We start from the raw sequence: 6011 nt of genomic DNA, 5'->3' as shown, positions 1-6011 counted from the left end.
CGCGGTGGGGCAGTGGAGCGAGCCAGGCCTTCTCTGGGTGTGCCGCTAGGCAGCCCCGCGCTGCACTCGGCGGGCCCTGGGGGGCGTTTCGCCGCCGCCGTCCGCGTGCAAAATTCAGCAGCCCGCCGCCTGCGGGCCAGCCTAAAGGCCCACCAAGCCAGCCGCCCGAGGCGCCGCTGCCGGGATCAGGGAGGCAAATCCTCCACTCCCCTGGCTCAGTCTGCTACAGCGCACACAATTCCCCCGCCTTCGAGAGTTCGCCAGCCTAAGGTATCAGGGGCTACTGGAGTGGAATGAGACGAGGCCAACTGGTGGGATCCAACCGCGGAACAGAGAGACCGCTGTTAAAAATGGCAGCTATGTACGAGGGAGGATCGTCAAATAAAAATAATTTTTTCTCCACTGGTATCGGCGCTGGAATGTTGATATTTCACGACGATATAGTTTGAAGTTTGCGCTACAGATGGTATTTTGTTTTTTGGTGCAGTTCTAGAGAGAGAAGCTTGAACTACGAAACAAACATGGCGCACATGTTACTGTCGTCAACCTGTAAAAAGCAGCGAAATGTAGTTCAATATTTGTGGGCCAAACGGCATAAATCGAGTGAAATTTGCAGGGACATGCGTGGCGTGTATGGGGACGACTGTATGGCCCACGGCAATGTCTCCAGGCAGAGTGCATTCTTCCAAGACGGCCGTGTAAGCCTTAGTGACTCGGCACGCTCTTTGCGGCCGGTGACAGCTGCAATCCAGCAGAATGTCGGAACCATACTGAACGACCGGCGTGTGCAACTGCGGACCTTAACGCAGCAGTTCAGCGTTTCCTAGGGTACTGTTCATGACACGTCGAAATTTCGTAAAGTTAGCACTCGCCGGGTGCCTAATAACCTGACAGATAGCCACCCCATGTTACTGCTCCTGTTCGTGAGAAAATCGCCAAATGTAGGTGGGAAGTGCTCCAGCATCCACCATACAGTCCGGACGTTGCACTGTCGGACTTCCATCTTTTTGATCCCATGAAGAAATTCCTGGCCGGCCAACGCTTTGCAACAGATGCGAAGTGAACTCATCAGTACGCAGGTGGCTATACTCCAATAAACCTTCTACGAAAAGGGCATACTGAAGGTGGTACAACGTTGGAAGAAATGCATTGAGAGCGTTGATGACTATGTAGAAAGTAGGTGAAATATGTAAGTTCATTTGGGATTTTTTTGTTACCTATTATGCTTACTGGTAATTAAATTATTGTGTGTCATCTTCCCATCTTCCCCATTATGTGCTTGATAGAGTAGCGCAACAACGTTTAAGATAACTGATATGGTCGTCGCCTGCGACCGATCTCATTTGTCACTTGTCAAACGAACCACAGACCTGGTCGCAACGTGAACTATTTTGCTTACGTGACTAGCTGCAGTCATGTTACTGAGGCACTGCATATGCGTGTCGAAGGTCAGTGAGCAGCAGCGGTTGCCTGTCACTCCTATCCACGCGATTCCGTCTCACTCGCTTCCACGTGGCCGAGCACGCTCCGACTGTGAATCAACAGTAAAGTTTCTGGCTATACATCTACATCTTCCTGATTACTCTTCTATTCACAATAAAGTGCCAGGCAGAGGGTTCAATGAACCACCTTCAAGCTGTCTGACTACCGTTCCACTCTCGAACGGCACGCGGAAAAAACGGGCAGTTAAATTTGTCTGTGCGAGCCCTGATTTCTCTTATTTTATCATGATGACCATTTCTCCCTATGTTGTTGGGTGCCAACAAAATGTTTTCGGAATCGGAGGAGGAAACTGGTGATTGAAATTTCATGAGAAGATCCCGTCGCAACGAAAAACGCCTTTGTTTTAATTATTGCCACGCCAATTCACGTATCATGTCTGTGATACTATCTCCTCTATTTAGTGATAATACAAAACGATCTGCCCTTCTTTGTACTTTTTCGATGTCATCCGTCAGTCCCACCTGATGCGGATCCCACACCGCACAGCAATACTTCAGAATAGGGCGGACAAGCGGGGTGTAAGCAGTCTCTTTAGTAGACCTGTTGCACCTTCTAAGTGTTCTGCCAATGAATCGCAATCTTTGGTTTGCTCTACCCATAATATTATCTATGTGAGCGTTCCAATTTAGGTTATTTGTAATTGTAATCCCTAATTATTTATCCGAATTTATAGCCTTCAGATTTGTGTGACTTACCGCGTAATCGAAATCTAGCTGATTTCTTTTAGTACTCATGTGAATAACTTCACACTTTTCTTTACTCAGGGTCAATTGCCACTTTTCGCACCATACAGATATCTTATCTAAATCATTTTGCAAGTCGTTTTGATCTGATGACTTTACAAGACGGTAAATGGCAGCATCATCTGCAAACAATCTAAGACGGCTACTCAGGTTGTCTCCTATGTCGTTAATATAGATCAGGAACAATGACACTTCCTTGAGGAACGCCGGATATTACTTCTGTTTTACTCGATGACTTTCCGTCTATTACTACGAACTGTGACCTTTCTGACACGAAATCACGAATCCAGTCGCGATACTCCGTAGGCACGCAGTTTGGCTAGAAGACGCTTGTGAGGAACGGTGTCTAAAGCTTTCTGGAAATCTAAAAACATGGAATCAATTTGACATCCCCTGTCGGTAGCACTCATTACTTCATGAGTATAAAGAGCAAGCTGTGTCTCACAAGAACTATAATTTCTGAAACCGTGCTATGTGTCAATAAATCGTTTTCTTCGAAGTACTTCATAATGTTCGAATACAGTATATGTTCCAAAACACTACTGCGAATCGACGTTAGTGATACAGGCCTATAATTCAGCAGATTACTCCTACTTCCCTTTTTGGGTATTGGTGTGACCTGAGCAATTTTCCAGTCTTTGGGTACGGATCTTTCTGTCAGCGAGTGGTTGTATATAATTGCTAAATATGGAGCTATTTTATCAGCATACTCTGAGAGGAACCTGACTGGTATACAATCTGGACCAGAGGCCTTGCCTTTATTAAGTGATTTAAGCTGCTTTGTTACACCAAGAATATCTACTTCTATGTTTCTCATCTTGAGAGTTGTTCTTGATTGGAATTCAGGAATATTTACTTCGTCTTCTGTGGTGAAGGAGTTCCGGAAAACCGTGTTTAATAACTCTGTTTTAGTGGCACTGTCATCAGTGACTTCACCGTTGTTATCGCATAGTGAAGGTATTGATTGCGTCTTGCCACCGGTGTGCCTTATGTATGACCAGAATCTCTTTGGGAGCGATAATGAGGAAAACCCGGCTATTTTTCTAAAAAGCCAACCCAGTGGTTGAAATTGGGTTGTGGTTTTTTTCAGATTTTTTCATGTTGACGATTAAGTATTTCAATTTAAAGTCTTGTGATTAAATTTATTCAAAGCACTAACCATTTCTTACAACTACTTTATTAGTTCGCTGATTAGAGGCATGCTACCACGGGATGATAGATCCGCAACTGTTCAGTACTGTAGAAGTTTAATACTTTATTTATTTTGTCCGCCTTAGTTGCATATGGAGGCCAACTTATAGGAGCTGTGTTATACTGACTATTGGTCAGGGAGCACAGTGTTCAGCCATTCGTACAAAGAGATGCCAAGGGGAAGGGGCTCCATGTTGTTGCCAAATAAGGTTACCAGGTTCACATCCGATTGGGGAAAGAGCCATTCGTGCAAGATATCCAGATAACCCATCCGTGTTACGGTAACTCTACCGAAAAAAAGTGATCAACACACACTTGACGCAGGAACACAATGTGAGAAACGTTTAATTTTGAGAAATCTCTTTGATACTGAGCAAAGGATGTTCTAACAGCCAGATACGTACAAAATGCATTTACTTTCCCTTATCACAGAACACAACAAGATCAAGAAAGTCATCTTCCAGTAGCAACAGTTCACTTGCAAAGTTGTAACGTTACGCCATAGTGATTTGGCTTAAAGATGTACCAACTGTAAACGATGTGTAAACGTTTTCTTAAACCCTTCTACACTGTCGTCTTTGACAACTGCAATTCAGGACCTGGTTTACAACAGACTACCCGTGAAGATAAGATGCTCTGACACCGTCAAAACCCTCTTCAAATACTTCTGGTCAAGCGGTGCTTTTCCCTTTACACACACACATTCAGTCAGTTCGAACTGATTAAACAACGGACGGATGTTTTGTCGTATGGGGGTTCACAATAAAACGAAATGCACTATGAACTGAAATTACGGATTCGCTCTGAGCAAACAGCAAAACCCAAAACGCTTTACACTCAGGAGTCGCCATTTTTCGTAAGCAGCGTATGCGTATGTGGTGCTGCAAGCGGACAAATAACAACAGTATTCGCGCATGCGCTTACCTAAAACTGAGTTACTCTTCAATCGTGACCTTGAACCAATGCTTACTGTTCATGCTATTAAAATTTATAACTGGGACATTCTTTTATAAATAGCCTCCCAAACTTCACTTCGTAACTGAGAAAGTAAATGTTAGCTGATGTATGACCTCGGTGTGGAGTGGGGTACAGTCCCATTCATCGATAGATCTTTTAAAAAAATGAGATTTATTGGAAATTATAGCAGTGAGCCTCAATAGTAAGCTACAACACAATATATTTAGATTCATTTCATTGCCTGTATTCTTTAACAACTTTAATGTTATGTGATGCAGATGGACTTTATGCAACTTCCTACATCTACATCTACATTTATACTCCGCAAGCCACCCAACGGTGTGTGGCGGAGGGCACTTTACGTGCCATTGTCATTACCTCCCTTTTCTGTTCCAGTCGTGTATGGTTCGCGGGAGAACGACTGTCTGAAAGCCTCCGTGCGCGCTCGAATCTCTCTAATTTTACATTCGTGATCTCCTCGGGAGGTATAAGTAGGGGGAAGCAATATATTCGATACCTCATCCAAAAACTCACCCTCTCGAAACCTGGACAGCAAGCTACACCGCGATGCAGAGCGCCTCTCTTGCAGAGTCTGCCACTTGAGTTTGCTAAACATCTCTGTAACGCTATCACGGTTACCAAATAACCCTGTGACGAAAAGCACCGCTCTTCTTTGGATCTTCTCTATCTCCTCCGTCAACCCGATCTGGTACGGATTCCACACTGATGAGCAATACTCAAGTATAGGTCGAACGAGTGTTTTGTAAGCCACCTCCTTTGTTGATGGACTACATTTTCTAAGGACTCTCCCAATGAATCTCAACCTGGTACCCGCCTTACCAACAATTAATTTTATATGATCATTCCACTTCAAATCGTTCCGCACGCATACTCCCAGATATTTTACAGAAGTAACTGCTACCAGTGTTTGTTCCGCTATCATGTAATCATACAACAAAGGATCCTTCTTTCTATATATTCGCAATACATTACATTTGTCTATGTTAAGGGTCAGTTGCCACTCCCTGCACCAAGTGCCTATCAGCTGCAAATCTTCCTGCATTTCGCTACAATTTTCTAATGCTGCAACTTCTCTGTATACTACTGCATCATCCGCGAAAAGCCGCATGGAACTTCCGACACTATCTACTAGGTCATTTATATATATTGTGAAAAGCAATGGTCACATAACACTCCCCTGTGGCACGCCTGAGGTTACTTTAACGTCTGTAGACGTCTCTCCATTGAGAACAACATGCTGTGTTCTGTTTGCTAAAAATTCTTCAATCCAGCCACACAGCTGGTCTGATATTTCGTAGGCTCTTACTTTATTTATCAGACGACAGTGCGGAACTGCATCGAACGCCTTCCGGAAGTCAAGAAAAATAACATCTACCTGGGAGCCTGTATCTAATATTTTCTGGGTCTCATGAACAAATAAAGCGAGTTTGGTCTCACACGATCGCTGTTTCCTGAATCCATGTTGATTCCTTCAGAATAGATTCTGGGTTTCCAAAAACGACACGATACGCGAGCAAAAAACATGTTCTAAAACCCTACAACAGATCGACGTCAGAGATATAGGTCTATAGTTTTGGGCATCTGCTCGACGACGCT

This window comes from Schistocerca americana, chromosome 3 (genome assembly GCF_021461395.2).
Source record: "Schistocerca americana isolate TAMUIC-IGC-003095 chromosome 3, iqSchAmer2.1, whole genome shotgun sequence".
Classification (NCBI taxonomy): domain Eukaryota; kingdom Metazoa; phylum Arthropoda; class Insecta; order Orthoptera; family Acrididae; genus Schistocerca; species Schistocerca americana.
Note: the sequence above shows the minus strand (reverse complement) of the source record.